Below are 16,602 nucleotides of genomic sequence, written 5' to 3'. Positions count from 1 at the left end.
TTTTTTTTTTTGAGACAGAGTTTCTCTGTGTAGCCTTGGCTGTCCTGGAACTCATTTTGTAGACCAGGCTGGCCTCGAACTCAGAGATCCTTCTGCCTTTGCCTCCCAAGTGCTGGGATTAAAGGCATGCATCACCACTCCCCAGCTGGGATGAGGTTTCACATGAATTGTGCAAGGCCCATTCAGGCCATGACAGTGTGACTTGCCAGCTTTACCCTCTGGGTACATGAAGGAGAGTCATAAGAGATAATAAGCTTGGAAAGTTAGGTAGGAACAGAGTTATAAAAGCTTCAAACACATGTATGCTCAAGATGCATCTTCTTTTTATTTTTAATAAGAGCATTCCAGTGGCTCATCTTCTGAGGTCCAAGGATTTGATCCTGGTGTTCAGAGGACACTGAAGGGACACAGGGAGCCGCAGTGAGGAAAGGGGACGGGTTTGGGGCCTGAGTTGTCAGTTGGTGACGCATGGGGCTGCTGCCATTTATCCTTCAGGAATGTGCCTTTCATTCCAGATTTCCTTCCTGTTCCCTAACCTCTAAGGGTGCAGACCCCTCTGTGCTTGATCCTCAGAGGGTGCTGAGTGGCAGGGCTGTAAGAAGCATTAGCTGTCTCCCCTCTCCCTTATATTCCCCAAACCCTCTAGAGTGAGTGGTCATCTTTCTCTTGAACATTCCAACAGATCAACAGGAAATTTCCTCCACACTGCCAAAAGCTCAGCTTCCCAAGCTTCCCTGAGAGGAAAGAACATTTAGACCCTCCTGGCCAGGCCTTGAGGTCCTCCCTGGGAAAGTATCCTGACTCCCTTCTCTGTCTTGCTAGCAGGACTTCACTCCCCATGTTGGCTTCTCCATTTGTGGCTGTGGCCCCTCTTTTTCCTTCCCAAACCATTTGTATGTGTTCATGTTGAATGAAGGCATGGTGAGAGGTCAGCCTAGCCTCAGACACAAAATTTACGAAGACACCCAAAACTTGATCATCAAGTGAAATAATCTTTATTTGCAATTGTTTTAAAATGAAAAATAAAAATTAGTGACACAAATGTATGGTAAGCAAGCTACCATAAATTGAAAGAATTCTGTTGGCATAGACGTGTGCACATTCACAGGGCACGATGTGCTATTTTGATACGTGTATATATAAAATAGGGACAGTGCTACAGATTTTTTTCCTTTAGCCTCAGTGAGAGTAGGCAAGGTGTTGTCCCCCCAGTTCTGGTGCCTCCTGAACTTTGTCCCTGAGCACCTCACTCTCCTCCCGCTGGTCCATGGCCTGAGGAGATGCCAGAGGGACAGCCAATGTGGATGGAGAAGGAATGTGTGCAACTCTGCACAGAGAGAATTAGAAACATCTCGCCTTTATCCCAGCAGGGGAGGCTTCCCTTGTCCATTGTCCCCTCCTCGGTCTAACAGACACCTTGCCGCAGGGCCTGTTTCCCCACAGACGCCTTCTGGTCTCCTTTCAGCTGAGTTTTATATCCCTTGGTCTCTCAGACTCTGGCCTATTTTCCTATTTTTAAAGTTACTGGAGGGACTTAATGTTTTTGCTTTTTTAAAAAAATAGTGTTCGTTAATATTTGGTTTTTGGAGGTGCTAGTGATCAAAGCCAGGGCCTTATACATTCTAGGCAAGCATTCTACTTCTCAGTCCTTACTAGTATATAATTATACAAAATAAGGATTTTAGCCAGTCTGGGTCACTGGGCCAGAACTATAATCTCAGTTCCTATGGGAGACTGAAGCATGGGGATTATGGGGATTACAAATCCAAGGCCCATCTGGGCTAGTTCAAAGCCAGTTTGGGCAATTTAGTAAAAACAGGGTTCTCTCTCTCTCTCTCTCTCTCTCTCCTTTCTTCTTGAGATAGGGTCTTACTATGCAGCCCTGGATGTCCTGGAACTTACTCTGTAGACCAGGCTGGCCTCAAACTCAGAGAGATCCTCTTACCTCTGTCCCTCAAGGCATGCACCACCACTCTAGGCTAGACCTCAACATTTAAAAGAAGCAAAAAGTTGGGTGTGGTGTCGCATGTCTTTAATCCTAGCACTTGGTATTGGAGGCAGGTAGAGTACGAGCCAGCCTGGTCTACAAAGCAAGTTCCAGGACAGCCAGGGATGTTACACAGAGAAACCCTGTCTCGAAAAAAATCAACCAACCAACCAACCAACCAACCAATCAATCAATCAATAAAGTAAAAGAAGCAGAAAGACAGCTGGGGATATAGTTCAGTAGCTGGTGGTTTGCCTTAGTATATATGAGACTCTGGGTTTAGTCCCAGGGCTAAAAAACGACAGGGTTTCATCATGACGTTTTCATATATGCATATAATGCATTTGGATCATATTCATTAGCTGTATTTGATACTTTTCTGTTGCCATGATAAAGCACTATCACCAAGGCAATTTGTAGAGGAGTTTATTTGTGCTTACAGTTCCAGAGGGATAAGAGTCCATCACAGGTGGAAAGCATGGCAGCAGGAACAGGAAGCTAAGCGCTTATGTCTTTAACCACAAGGATGAAACAGAAACAGGAAAATTGTATAGAACCTGGCCTTTCCTCTCAAAGCCCACCTCAGTGAAGCATTCCCTCCAGCAAGATTTTGCAGCCCCTGAATCTTCCCCCCAAAATGCCATCAACTGAAGACCAAGAATTCCAATGCCTGACTAGGAGGAACATTCTCTTTCAAGCCACCACACCTACCATTCCCCTGACTTGCCTGCCCTCCCGCTCCCCTGTAGTCTCAAGGAAAGGCTGCTGACTGCTGATGCTCTGCTCTCCACCCTTTACCTTCCTGCCGTTGCCGTCATCTGACATGGTATTTTATTTATAAACCTCATTTGTCGTCTTGTGACTGTCAGCCCCACTCCCACCTCTCTCCCAACCAAGTGCAAGCCTCACAAAGGCTGGGCTTTTTATCACTTCTGGTCACGATCCTGAACAGTTCCTCACACAAAGCAAGCACTCAACTACCACCTGTGGAGTGAGTGAATATTGGCTTAGTTTCCCTTTCCTTCATCTTAACCCTCTAATAGCCAAAGTGGGTGGGGTGGGTCCAACTTTTTCCTAAAGGAAGGGCCATCTTCCCGGGGCGTCTATCCTAAGCCACACACAATTCAATTATTATTCAACCAAGCTGACCTACACAATAGAAAAAAAGATTTGGCCTGGCAGTGTTAGTACACACTTTTAACCCCAGCACTCAGGAGGCAGAGGCAGGCAGATCTCTGAGTTTGAGGCTTACCTGGTCTACAGAGTGAGATCCAGGACAGCCAGGGCTGCACAGAGAAACCCTGTCTGTCTTGAAAAGAAAAAAAGGAGTCGGGGGCGGGGGAGATCTGTTAGTGCAAACTCCAGGGCGTCCACAGCATTGTGTTAGTACTGTTTTAAATAGGGGTGACTCCGTGGAAGTTGAATCAGTGCTGATTCCTTTTGTGACGTTAACCAAGACGCACACCCGTCTCAGTTTTGGTCTCTCTGTCTACTGCAGGCATTGATTGTAGCACCACTGCCCTTACAGCTATTGTGTGACTTACACAAAAAGCCAAGGGACATGACTGGACGTGCTTTGGGATGCATAAACGGTCCAGCAGATTCAGAGGCATGGAAAGTCTCCGAGCAAGGTGGCCCCTGACACAGACCATGCTGGAAGTCACCATCCAGTTCTAACTTCTTATTTACATAGGGAGAAACTGAGACCCAGAGCAGTATAGCGCTAATGCATGCTAATCCCTGGGCGGTTTCTGGCCTCTGAGTTTTCACGTGCTCATTCTTTAAGACTGTTCTCTACTTGTCAAAATTCTCTATGGTGGGAAGAGAGTTCCTGGTTCTTGGGTCCTTGCCAATCCAGCCCTTTCGAGCAGCGTGGGGAGGAGGGAGTGTTCAGTGTATCCCTTCTCCATCCCTTTCATTGCTGAGTGGCATCTGAAGGAGAGTTTTATGGACAGTTCGTTTCCCTTTCTTCTTCTCCTCCTCTGCTCTCCTCAGAGAAGGTGATGGTGGAGGCCTGAGTGAGGCGCAGGGTATAAATCTTCCTGAGTGGAGTTGTGCCTTGGGCAGCAGGTCATCTGGTTGGCACCATCTCCTGTGAAGTGTGATCACACAGGAGGGAGCGGGGCCCTGAGTCAGGCTGGTCAAGGAGGCACAAAGAGATTAATCTCTTCCATGACATGATTCTGGTGCATTCCTTAACGACTGAAATTTTCACGTGTGGGAAAATTGCAGTTTTCCCCAGAGGACATAGAAGGGAAGTCAGGACCATTGCACTGGTTAGCAAGAGGGTGTGCAGGGGTGGGGGTGGGGGGCGCTGTATGTCTCCTGACTTGGAGCTCTTTGACTTTTTATTTATGTGTGCAGTCATGACCACGAGCATGAACCAGAATCTGTGCAATTGTGTTTGGGGGCATAGAGGGAGGGAAAGAGGAGAGAGAAACCGTGCATGCATGTGTGTGTGTGTGTGTGTGTGTGTGTGTGTGTGTGTGTATACACACGCAATGTCCTTACCATTGTCATTGTGACTATGTGTAGATCAATGTGTGTTTCTTTTAAAATATGTATTTCTTTTTTTCTGCATAAATTACTTCATGTAAAGGCCATCCGGAGATCAGTTCCTGGCATCCCTTTTCAATAAAGCAATATTATCAGAGCTTGGTCCCAAAACTAGTCCCAGGAGAGACTTTTCCTACATCCTTTGTCAAACGAAATGTCACTGACTCACCAAATGATGAGAAGAAAAATTCTTCGTGTTTATTTCCCAAGTGAGGTAGAAAAGTAGCTCTCCTTCTTGACGTCTTTCCCCTGGCTAGGTGGACAGGTGGGCAGGTGGGCAGAGGGGCAGGTGGGCAGAGGGGCAGGTGGGCAGAGGGACAGAAGGATAGTTGGGCAGGTGGGCAGGTGGATAGAGGGGCAAATGGGCAGGTGAATAGAGGGGCAGGTGGACAGAGGGGCAGGTAGGTAGGTGGATAGAGGGGCAGGTAGGCAGGTGGGCAAGTGGCAGAAGGACAGGTGGGCAGGCTGGCAGAGGGGCAGGTGGGTAGGTGGATAGAGGGGCAGGTAGGCAGGTGGGCAAGTGGCAGAAGGACAGGTGGGCAGGCTGGCAGAGGGGCAGGTGGGTAGGTGGGCAGGTGGGCAAGTGGACAGATTGGCAGAAGGACAGGTGGACAGAAGGACAGGTGGGCAGGTGGACAGATGGACAGAGGCATGGGCACTGAAGAGCTTTGCTAACAGGACTGTAAATAACCATTGGGCCCTCCTCTTTCATTTCTCCCCTTACGTAGCCTTATGGCTTTGGGAAAGTCACTTGGTTTCCCTAACCTCAGCTTCCCTTTTAACATGGGACTGGTATTATCTATTTCATAGGGTGGTACAAGGATTAACTACTAAATTGGGTAATATCCCTTCTTATGAAGGAGATCAACATGTGATCTGTTGATATGGTATGTCCTCTGTTGAATATATACATTTATACGTGCCTTCATCAACAGATATTTGTTAAACACAAAATACATGTTGGGATCTCAGGAGATTGTGGGTTTGAGATTCTGCTAAGGATTAGCTAATCCAGTGGATGCTAGGAATACAGTCATCTTGTACTCAGACCATCACAAGCTGGTGCGGTAAGAGCTAAGAGACCTGTTCATAGGAGACACTAGTGCTAGATCCATCCTTGCTGGGGAAGCAGGGGTACAGGGCCGGAGCAGAACTGGACCAGGAGGCTCCTGCCAGCTAAAGTACGGCAGTGGAGAGCGAGAGGAACAGGGACGCTTGATGCTATCATCCCTGCTTCTGGAGAAGGCTGCCTAGCACCTAGGTGGAGTCGCCCATCAGCCTGAGGAGTGAGGAAGCAAGGTTCAAGGTTGAAGATAGAACTACTGGGGAAAGACTTCTGTAGGGAGGCTGGGGGGAAGGGAGCTAGACACAGGCAGGGTTTTGCAGATTTTCAGTGTTGACGTCTTCTGCTAAGGGTCCAAGTTTTCCCCCAAGAAATAAAACTTCATGGCGCAAATTTAAGGGTATCTTTAAAGCTCGGGTCAGAGAGCATGGTCTGGTTCTGCTGAAAAGGATAATTTACTTTCCATGACAGGTTCCTATCCCCAGTCCTTCCTATAGCTCATCTCTCCGTGTCTGGTCAAACTCTGGCCAGATCTCTTGACGGCTTTTGGCATTTCTAATCATCGATCCATTTCCTAATTTTATAAACACGCACTGAGTGGGATGCAAGGCTAGAGATGCAATGTGGGAAATCCTAAGTCCTTGTTGTCTGGAAGCTCAGGGCTTCACAGAAGGACACAAGTAGAAGCATATGATAATAATTCAGTGAGACAGCCTGTAGTTCCTGGCTAAGAACTTTAGACTTTTATCCTAGAGGTATGATCCCAATTTTTGGGAGAGGGGAGGGAAGGAGAGGGTATGATTCACCCTAGATGGGGAAGGGTAGCCCTGAAAGAAAATTTTGGAGAGCTGAATCTTTTTTAAAAAGCATGTTTTTAAATCCCTTATCTCCTTTTTTCATATATACTAGTATTTTTAGATTTTTATATGTGATGCTGGGACTCCAAACCAGAGCCATGTCTATGCTCTCGTATTATTGAGATGTATACCCCTATATTTTCACACATTTGTGTGCATAAACATTGTCACTGATCTCTCAAGAGTAAACAAAGAAACAAACCAAAACCTCTAGGCTTATCCTTTACCGTCTTCTTGTATATATTCTGAAGGCAGAACTCCAAGTCTCAAGATTAAGTGTGAGTAGCACTAGGGAGACGGCTTATGGAGTTTAGGTGCCTGCTGCCAAGCCAGAGGATCTGAGTTCGATCCCCAGTACTCACATGATAGGAGAAAATTGACACAGAATTTCTGACCTCCACACCATGATGCATGCACATCCACACACACTGATGATTAATAAAATGTAGTATAAAAATTCTTAAATATTACAAATTTGAGAGTTTTGAAACCAAAGAGAAGGGTGAATTGCAATGATGGAAAATGTAGCCATAATAATAGATAGCTAAGCAAGAGCTTGTTTACTTATGTCTCTTTTGTATTTTTAAGGCTATTTTGGTTTTTGAAAGGTGGTGTGACAAAATTCAAAAAGGCCTGGGCTGGAGTCAAAAGATATGGTGAAGGTCTGCCTTTATTAACTACATATGACCTTACTCCCTAGACAACTTCAAGAGTTTTCAAGTCATAAGTAAAACGCCGCAAAAGCACAATTTTATGTTGAGGCACCCTTTCAGTATATTCCTGTTATTTGTTAAGACTTTTCTTCAACCTCATTTATAATATGAGTAGATATAGCATAAAATAGCAACCGAGTATAAAAATACACATATAAGTGACTTACAGGGACAAGTTGAGAGTTACCAAGTCGGATGTAAGGAGTTATGATTGGCAAAGAATTTACACAAATTTAGACTATTTCATGAGCAATGCATCTCTGCAGTTTAATACTCCTTTTCCTACTTCCGTTAAATATGTTGACTCTGAAAATGCATAATTACTTCAGGAAAACCATTTCAAGGACTGAGATTCAGAAGCCTGATTCAAAGAACAGGAATGGTAACAACAAAAGCAAGCAGCACAAACCCAGTACTTTTTGGTTATGTCATTTCTATAACAAAATAAAACCACCCATGTGATCACATAACTCTAATACAGGACAAATCGTAACAGATTACAAACGTGAAGCGCTGACTCTTGGAGGATGGGTAGAGTTTTAGTAAACGATGCATAAGCATGCCATTACTATGACTACTGTGAATGACAAGTCACTTTATTAAAGACCTACTCCTCATCCCTGCAGAGTCCCTTACTCCCCACTAAACACCTCATGTATGATATAATGCCATAACATCCTTAAAGACACCCCATGAGTTAGGCGTTGCTGTTCCTATTTTACAAAGCAGGAAAGCTACTCTACTGTGAGGCTTACTCCGGTTAAACAGGAGGGAGAGTGAGGCCTGGCGCTGAATCCATGTTTGACCAACACTACCTCTCTAATGCTAATTTTCTCACACTCAGGGACTGCTAGAAGCATGTGAACCCATCCTCAGTCAAAAGCACTCAGTTCCGGGACATAGTGAAGTGTAGAGAATTGCAATGCCTTTGGCCGTGAATACTAGTAACTAAGTAGGCAAACTCTTAACTGAACTGATTCAGCATTGATCTAAGTTGATATTTTCTAGTAATGTCTTCTCTTTGTGTGATAAGAATGATAGTTTGCATGATCTACAGAGGCTCGGTGCTAACCTAGGCATGAACAGAGGGAATACAAGAAATAAAGACACAGGTTGATGATGCCATCAAGGAGATTTCGTTTAATTTAAAGAGCTGAAGTTCAGAAAATACAGTAAGGTAAGGGCCCATCATAGACAGGGGTGTAAGGGGCAGATCTTCTGTTGCCGGGGGCTAAGATGGAGGTAGCCTTAGGGTTGATAGGTACCCGAGGCAGAAAGAAGGAAGCATCAGGTTCTCTAGCAGGGAACGAGGTGTGCAGGCCAGTGTGAACTAGATACTGGGTGTTGGATAGTGGCAGCCTCTCTCAGCTGGGGCAAAGGTTCAAGTTCAGAAGTACCAGGGTCAGAGGACCAGGTCCAAGCTGATAATGAAGGACAAGAGTGAAAGCTTAAGGAATCTAGACTTTGATCTTCTTGCCTTTGGAAAGCTGCTGGGGTCTGCACAGAAGAGACAGCGAAACGAGGCTGAATCGGGCACACAGACTCTCAAGGAGTACCTCTGCTCCCCGACATCACAGTCAGCCTCTTGGAGGCTGGTGTCCTGGCTCTTGTTGCTTTCTGGGCTTTCCCTAGGGTGACAGTTTGGCTTAACTGTCAATCAAGAATCCTCAGAGAATGGGATGGGAAATGCCGTGTTTTCAAGCTCAGCTTCTTGTGTGTAGAAGACAATGAGGCCAATGATAAGAATAATGGTGAAACTAATTTCAGACTAGGGGTAGACTTTGTCCGACATCACAGAGCACATCTGGGGTGGACCCAGAACTAGCAGCTGTACTTCCTTAGCTCACACACCCTGACACGGGGAAGGAAGGAGGCCAGAGATTATTATAATGCCCACTATCGGGGATCTGCAGGAGGGACATTGTAGGCAAACTAACTACATTGTCACAGCTGCACTTACTGAAGTGACGGCCACCAAACGGGCTCCAGATTGAGTGCAGACTCTCCCAAGGCATTTAGCACTAGGAGAGATATCAGGGTAGAGGAACTTCCCCAAGTGGAAGGGATAGGCCTTCACTTTGGGCTCCTGACCAGAAATCCCAGCGCCTGTCTTTATTACTGTCCTGCTCTCTGAAAATCACCCAAGTGCAAGCTGGCAAAATAGCTAAAGGCATTCTCTGGGAGCTGCCCTCCCTGACAGAGGGAGTCCAGCTAAGATGAACTTGGGCAACAAGGAGTAGCCTGATGGAACTAAGGAGCTGCAAAGCGTCACTCCATTGTTTGGGGAGGTAGTAGGGATGAAAGGGACTTTATCTTCAAATCAAAGCTCCGATCCCTTCCATGTCTCCCAAACATCTGGATTCTCATGTCAGCTCACATAGGGCTCAGTTCTCCTTCAGTCTGCCTCCATGACTCAGGCTGTCTGTCCAGCTTTAGCTCAGGGTCGGGCAGTATTGTCCCAGGCTGCCTGCTAAAGGTGGATGACTTTGAATAGTGAGGAACAGTGTGGTGGGGGTGTTTGCCCTGGTGGCAAAGGAGCACGCTGGTGGCTGAGGTGGCCGAGCTGGGAAGGATGCTAACCGCACCTCTGCCGCCTCTTTCTCCCTTCCACCCTCCTTCTGTCTTTCATCTGCCTCGGAGCTTTCTGACATGTGAGCTGCCCTCCTTATGCTCAGAGGAATCACTGCCAGTGACAGAAAGGAGATTATAGGCTATATTTCTGCCTCCGAGCTTCCTGTGGGCGGTAGGGAAACTAGTGGAGAGAGCTGCTTGTCAGTTCTGGGAAAGGAGAAATCTATGTCTATTGTAGCCCTGAAGCAGTGCCCCACGCAGGGGCATGCTAGTGTCACCTCTGATCATCCTTCCTCTGACTAATGTGCATTTTATTAATCCCAGAGCGGGAGGCAGGTAGGCTTCTCTTGTCTAACGCTGGTCTCAATCCTATGCAAGGAATCCCAGCGTCACCCCAGGGTGGGTGGAGAGACAGCTAGAGCAGAAGTGGGAGCCCTGCGACTGCTGCAGGACCTCAGGAGGGATGCAGGACACATGATGAGAGACAGAAGCTGGGGGACGTGGGAGACAGACAGGGCTTCCTGCCTTGCCTAGCTCTGAACCTAGGCCTGACCCTGACCTCATCTCTACGTGCTTGACATAGGAGGGGATGCCAGAGCAGCAGCCAGAAGCGGCATCAAACACACAGGGCAAGTCACAGCGCTTCCCATCCATCAGTCTTTCCCACTCGAGTGTGAATCTACAGGACAGGAGGAGGAAAAGGAAAGTGCTGTAGAGGGGAAGGAAGAAGGTTGCAAGGGGGAGAGGAAAAGAGAGGTTGGGGATTGATTTCGGGCTCAGGCCCAGGCACATGGTAGATTCTTTAAAGATTTATTTATTTATTATGTATACAGAAGAGGGCACCAGATCTCATTACAGATGGTTGTGAGCCATCATGTGGGTGCTGGGAATTGAACTCAGGACCTCTGGAAGAGCAGTTGGTGCTCTTAACCTCTGAGCCATTTCTCCAGCCCACATGGTAGATTCTTAATACACAGGCTAAATTGAGTCAATTTGCACCTTTGCAGAAGAGGAGAGCGGGGTACCCTAAACAGTAGCTCACACCAGTTCGCCCATCTGCCATATGGGTCTCAGAGACATGGAGAGCTGGATGGGCAGGGTGACTTTGAAAAGGCTCTAGGCATGGCCCTCTAGGCATGTCCACGCTCTTCCCCTCTGAGGAAAACAACAATGAGCTAGCACTTGCAACTGCAAGTGATCTCTTTGCAATGCTAAGACACACAAGAAGAGAGAGGGCAGGGTAGGGAAATGAGCTATACGAAACCTCTCATGCTAGAAGACGAGGCACAAACATACCTGTGTTTGACTTTCCTAAGCCTCGTTAGCCACGTTTATAAAATGGGAACAACTACTTGACAAGGAAAAAAACATTTCTCATGTGCTGCTGGTAGGACATGAATAAGTATGACCCTCCTGCAGGGAATCTGTGGAAGGTCTTTAAAATGAATGCATCTTTGGACTTGGCAATTCCACATAAAACTTACCCTAGGAAAATGGTCAGGAGTGGGGTAAAAGTCAGCTAGCAAGAATGATCATTATTTGTTGATGGTAGAAAAACTAGAAATAATATGAACAACATAAAATAAAAATTTAGATGAATAACTATAGCACATTCATAAAATATAATGTTATATAGCTATTAAAATAATGAATTATGCTGGGTGGTAGTGGCTCATGCCTTTAATCTCGGGACTCAAGAGGCAGAGGCAGGTGGATATCTGTGAGTTCAAGGCCAGCTTGGTCTACAAAGCAAATTCCAGACAGCCAGAGTTATTATATAGAGAAACCCTGTCTCAAAAAAAAAGAAAAAGAAAAAGAAAAACAAAACAAATGTTTTAAAAAAAATGAATTCCTGCTAGCTGGTGGTGGCACAGGCCTTTAATCTCAGTACTCAGGAGGCAGAGGCAGGTGGATCTCTGAGTTTGAGGCCAGCCTGGTCTACAGAGTGAGTTCCAGGACAGCCAGAGCTACACAGAGAAACCCTGTCTTGAAAAAACAATAATAATAATGATGATGATGGTGATAAATAAATTCCCCTTACATGAAAATATGTGTACTATATTGTCAAATACTAAACTGTGTGCATAATATGGCACTATTTTAAGAAACAAGAATTTTATTTCAAATATCAAATGTTGGCCATCATATTACAGCATTACAACTCACAACTTTACTTATTTATCTATTTCCTTTAGTAAGTGTATGTGTTTTGTAAAGGTGATAAAACATTACTTCTAAGATTAGTTTTAAGAATGAAATAAGGTATTTTTCTATTAATGTACTTTGGAGACTGAAAACTTGCAAGATACGGTTCCCGGCTGTGAGGTTCACAGTTTGGAAAGAGATGATGGAATGTAAGATGACCATAGCATGAGACAGAATGTGGCAAGGGCTTGCAGAGAATGCCAAGCAGCGTGTTACTTAGAAACACAAAGGAAGAAAAATTACTTCTGGCTGCTGAGGCAGCCACCAGATTGTTTGAGATAAACACTGAAGAGTGGCTAGGGTCCTGCCAGGTAGAAATACAGAATGTGGATATTGAGAGAACTTTGAAAGTGTGGCCCAGGTGAGTCAACGGAGAGTAGTTCTGATTGGGTAGAGAGTAGTGGACTCCTTGATATAGAGAGGAGGATGAATCTAGAAAGACGGGGTCCCAAAAACAGGCATCCAGAAAGTTGTGCTTGGTCTAATGGAGTCAATAGAGTTCTTCTGAGAGCTTCCCATCACTAGAGTTCTTCTGAGTGCCTCCTATAGCAAGACACTGCTGGGCGTCTGCTGGTGGCGCAGCTGTAAGCCCATGAAGGGCCGTGAGTGCTCGCCGCTTGTAGATGAGTCACTGGTATGGACACACTGAGGGTTGATGGCACAGACCAGGAAGGAGTATGACAAGTGTGGCCAGGGAGGGTGACCCGTCTAGGATGTGCCACGGGGAATGGAAAGGAGGAAAGATGAGCTTTACCTCCGATTAGGAAGAGATGAGAAGGGATAGTGACAGGGAGTGAAAATTTGCGTGGATCTTGGAGAGGAGGAATCAGATATGCCTCCCAGGTTTGCAGCCTCAGTGCCCAGAGCCCTGGGACTCGTTACAGAGTTCGTGGGCAAGGTTACATGGAGGAGGAGCAGGGTGACAGGAGTGAGACAAGAGTAACTGGACACTAACCGTGCCCCATCCTCCGTTGGTGCTGATTTCTCTGGCCTCTCTCTGAGTGGCTCTCCCAGTGGCCAGAGAAATCTGCAAATGTGTCGCGGTATTCTTCATCTCCTCTTGGAAGGAGCATGGGGTATGAAGAAGGCAGGGAGGTTGTTTGAACCCAGAGAGCATTTGTTAGTGGAAATGCACGGGCTACCTGTTTACTCTTGGAACATCTCTCAAGCTCACCCTATCCCAGCACACCCGCCTTATTCTCTCTTGCAACCGAAATTTGGACCTCCCTGAGGATGCTGGATGTTGTGTGTCTGCCACCCTCACCTCCCCAGCAATGTGTTGCACGTGTACACACACACACACACACACACACACACACACACACACACACACACACACACACACACACACACACACCAGGCAGGAGAGAGCCTTGTTGCTCAGGCAGATGTCTACTTTCTGTTTCCTGCTGCAGGCGCAGCCTAGGCTGCTTTTCTCAGCTCCCGTTGTCAGGCCGCTAGTTAATTACATTCTTTACTGAGGTGCAAATGTGTTTTCACTAAGCTGGTGTTAACTAGGAAGGGGCTGCTGACGTTACAGATGCATTTGCCTCCAGGACAGCAGCAGCGCTAAGGCTCTTGGCCAGAAGAGCTGACCACTACTGCCCTGGAAGTACAGCCTAGAGTAGCCCCCGCTGCATCCTGGCTCCTAGCAGAGCCTCCTTGGATTCAAATCAGCAACTCATCCACAGGAGAAAGTGATGGGGTGGTTGGGAAATATCTGGCCAGACCTAATGGCAAGGCTGACCACTCAGACTCTGCCTCAGACATCGTGGTTCATTTCAAATACTGTGAAAATTAATTCACTTAAACCTAAAAATAACCTTTAAAGGCAGGCAGCCAAGGCCCCCCCTTATGCCTCCGGTTGTCTTTCTTTGGTCCTGGTCTATGCCTCTCCTGACTTTTCCTCCCCATTTTCCTGTTTTCCTCAAGCCCCTCCCATCTTCCCCCAACCATTATCCCTTCAGGCCCCTCGTCTAGGCCTTCTGGTCATCATCTGAACCCAAAGCTCAGCATCAGACCGAAAGAGCATGCTGCCCGCCTCCTTCTGAGTTCCCGTCTTAGAAGGTATCACCTTGTCCCAGTGTCTAAGTTCACTCCTAGAGACCCTCCCGCCGCTGGGCAGGAAGCTGTAGTCAGCCTGAGGTCAGGAAACCAGACAGGCAACACCAATGACTGGTTCCAAGTTTGGGGCCTACAAAGATGTGGGCAGGGCTCAGCAGCCTTGCTGAGGAGGGAGAGCTGAACAGCAGTTACAGTGGGATGGTCCACAGTGGAAATAGAATCCATTCTTTCTATGATAAGACATGTCCTGGGGAGGAGGAGCTGGGTGGGAGAGCCGAGTCCTCTGCGGGGATGCCCCTCCTGAAACCCACTGTCCCCTTCCCTCGCAGGTGTTCTCTCTGTGGCTGACAAGAAGCATTTCTGGCCCAGCTGGAAGTGAGAAGAGGGGGTGAGCCTCCTGAAGACCATCCCAGAGGCGGTGGCATCACCCAACAGTAAGGCATGCTTTTCTGCCCTTTGACATGTGCTGAAGCCCCCTCCCCCCACCACACACACACATTGTCCTTCCCCCAGAACCGCCTCTAGCACCCATTGGTCACTTGAGCAGATATTTAGCAAAGACAGCCTTGGACAGCAAACACTGCTTGTATTTTCGTGTCTTCTGTCACCTCCCCAGACAGATGGATGGGCATTGTACACACCCATGGTGGTGACCACATTTGCACAGTGCTGGAGCAAGTGTTACCTGAGAATCACCCAGGGATATTGGCGACCAATGCCAGTCCCATAGTCAGAGACCCTTATTCTGTGAAGTAGATGAGGGCCCACACATATGCACCCCAAAGGACTCAATGAACGTGGAGGAAACTGCACCCCAGGTGTTGATGATGGATTTGGAGAAATAGTTCCTTAGGCTGTATTAAGTACTTTGAATAGAGAACTCACATCCAAGCCTCTTAGCAAGTGTGGGGGTGGGTTTTATTGTTGTGGTTTAGTTTTTTGGCTTTTTAACTCCTTTTAGATCCCACAGAATTATGTAGCAGTATAGCTAGCAATTTAGAAGCCCATTATCCAAAACAACACCTTTTCTCTTCCTGTATGCCATGATTGGGGCTGGATCTGTTATGGTGATATCCAGCCCCAACTCCCAAGAACCTTGTCTGGGATTTTATATACTTCCACGATGTCTTAGGGCCTCTGTAGCCCTCCCTGCCCATCAGCCTTCCTTCTGAGGTTGGTAATGATTGCCGTGTCGCTCAGAAAAACCTGTTTCTCTTATAAAGAAAGAGAAAGTTGGTGATGTAAGCGGCGAACGTGGCTGTCCCTGTTTCCCAAGCAGGTGGTTAGTGGTCACAGGCGATCATCGATGACCATGTCTGAGAAAGAAAGAGCAGGCAGCCATGACTGTCTCACTTCCTGTCTGGAGGCACTGTGGTGCTGGTGTGGTGATGGGGTCAACATGCCCTACCATGAGCAGACATCCACAGGGGTCAAGACAGAACTACATTTTGGGGGGAAATTCCCCTGAAGCCATGGTTGACCGTCTTTTTGGCCTTGGAGCCTGAGCACACAATCATGGTGCGTATAGTTCAATGCACATAGAGGATATGAGGAGACCATTAGGAACATGGAGGGCACGTGAAAGAGAGAGAGAAAGCCTGAACCAGGCCTGCAGATGTGGCGAGCTAGTGTGAGTGTGTTGCCTCCTGAAGCCAAGTCCAGCGACTTTCTCTGGGACTGAGGCGGCACTGTGGCTCTCCCCGTGGACTACCTGGTAGAGCTCTACTCTCTCCTGGCTAAGATGGTTGCTAGACTCACCCAGGCCAGCCTGGCCCCTGGGCCATCTTATAGCTGCTAGTTTATGGGGAGAGGGTTTGCCTGACTGATAGCTCCTGTGTGGCTGTGTCCTTCTGGAGAATGGGAGGCTTCCACCAAGAAGACGGGAGTCGATTCAAACAGGAACCCGACCTCTAACCCTAGCCTCCCTGACACACTGACTCACCACGGGATTGTCTCTCCAAGTGAGTGGCAGTGGGGTGTGTCCTGGAGCCTAAGCACAGTTGACACTATTGCTTGCATGAGTGCGATTGGCAAGGACAATTTTTGTAGCTAATGCTGGAAGTGTGGCAATCAGAGGAGCCGCCAGCTGTCTCACTTAAATTCTTAGCTCTCGCTCTCTTTTTTTAAAATCGTTTTGCTTACATAATCCACCCCCTTTTTATTTTCTAATTCTCTCCTTGCAGAGCTGGCAGCGGAGGGGAAGGGCTGGGGTGGATGGGGTAGCAATTACACATCAGTTTGGGGAGCATTTACATTTTGCAATTACAATTTAAAAATAAGTCTCGTTAATGATCTCCACGTGTAAACGACAAACCTTAACTGACATACATATTCTCCTGGGTCTGCCTGCCTGCCTCCCTACCCCCCAAGTTTAATGGAGGCACCAGTTCTCAGGGAGACACAGAAGGGGCTACAGAGGCTAGCTCAGGTCTAATGGACAGTTAGGGCCATTGATGTGTGTCTGAGGTTGGTTAGAGGACAAAGGTGTGGCTAAGGATATGCAAACCAAGGGCTCTGGTGTCTCTCCTCCTCCTTGTACTCATGCTGGGTGTTGGCTCATCCCTCTGGGATTCAGACTCACGGTCA

The 16,602-nt window shown here is 47.2% G+C and overlaps 1 protein-coding gene across 8 annotated transcripts in view; it reads left to right on the top strand.

Annotated features, from left to right (window-relative positions):
- Nucleotides 1–16,602, top strand: part of Pknox2 (PBX/knotted 1 homeobox 2) — a 273,676-nt gene that overhangs the window by 156,514 nt on the left and 100,560 nt on the right. For 6 of the 8 annotated variants that reach the window (XM_052756552.1, XM_052756546.1, XM_052756494.1 and 3 more), the window contains one exon: nucleotides 14,346–14,450. The exons of the other annotated variants lie outside the window; for them this stretch is intronic. The gene's annotated coding sequence lies outside the window, so the exon portion shown is untranslated. The remainder of the gene's footprint in view (nucleotides 1–14,345; nucleotides 14,451–16,602) is intronic. 8 annotated transcript variants of the gene reach the window in all.

The sequence above is a fragment of the Peromyscus californicus genome, unplaced genomic scaffold (assembly GCF_007827085.1).
Source record: "Peromyscus californicus insignis strain IS unplaced genomic scaffold, ASM782708v3 Scaffold_11__1_contigs__length_118956290, whole genome shotgun sequence".
Lineage (NCBI taxonomy): Eukaryota > Metazoa > Chordata > Mammalia > Rodentia > Cricetidae > Peromyscus > Peromyscus californicus.
This window is presented reverse-complemented; position numbering and strand designations above follow the sequence as displayed.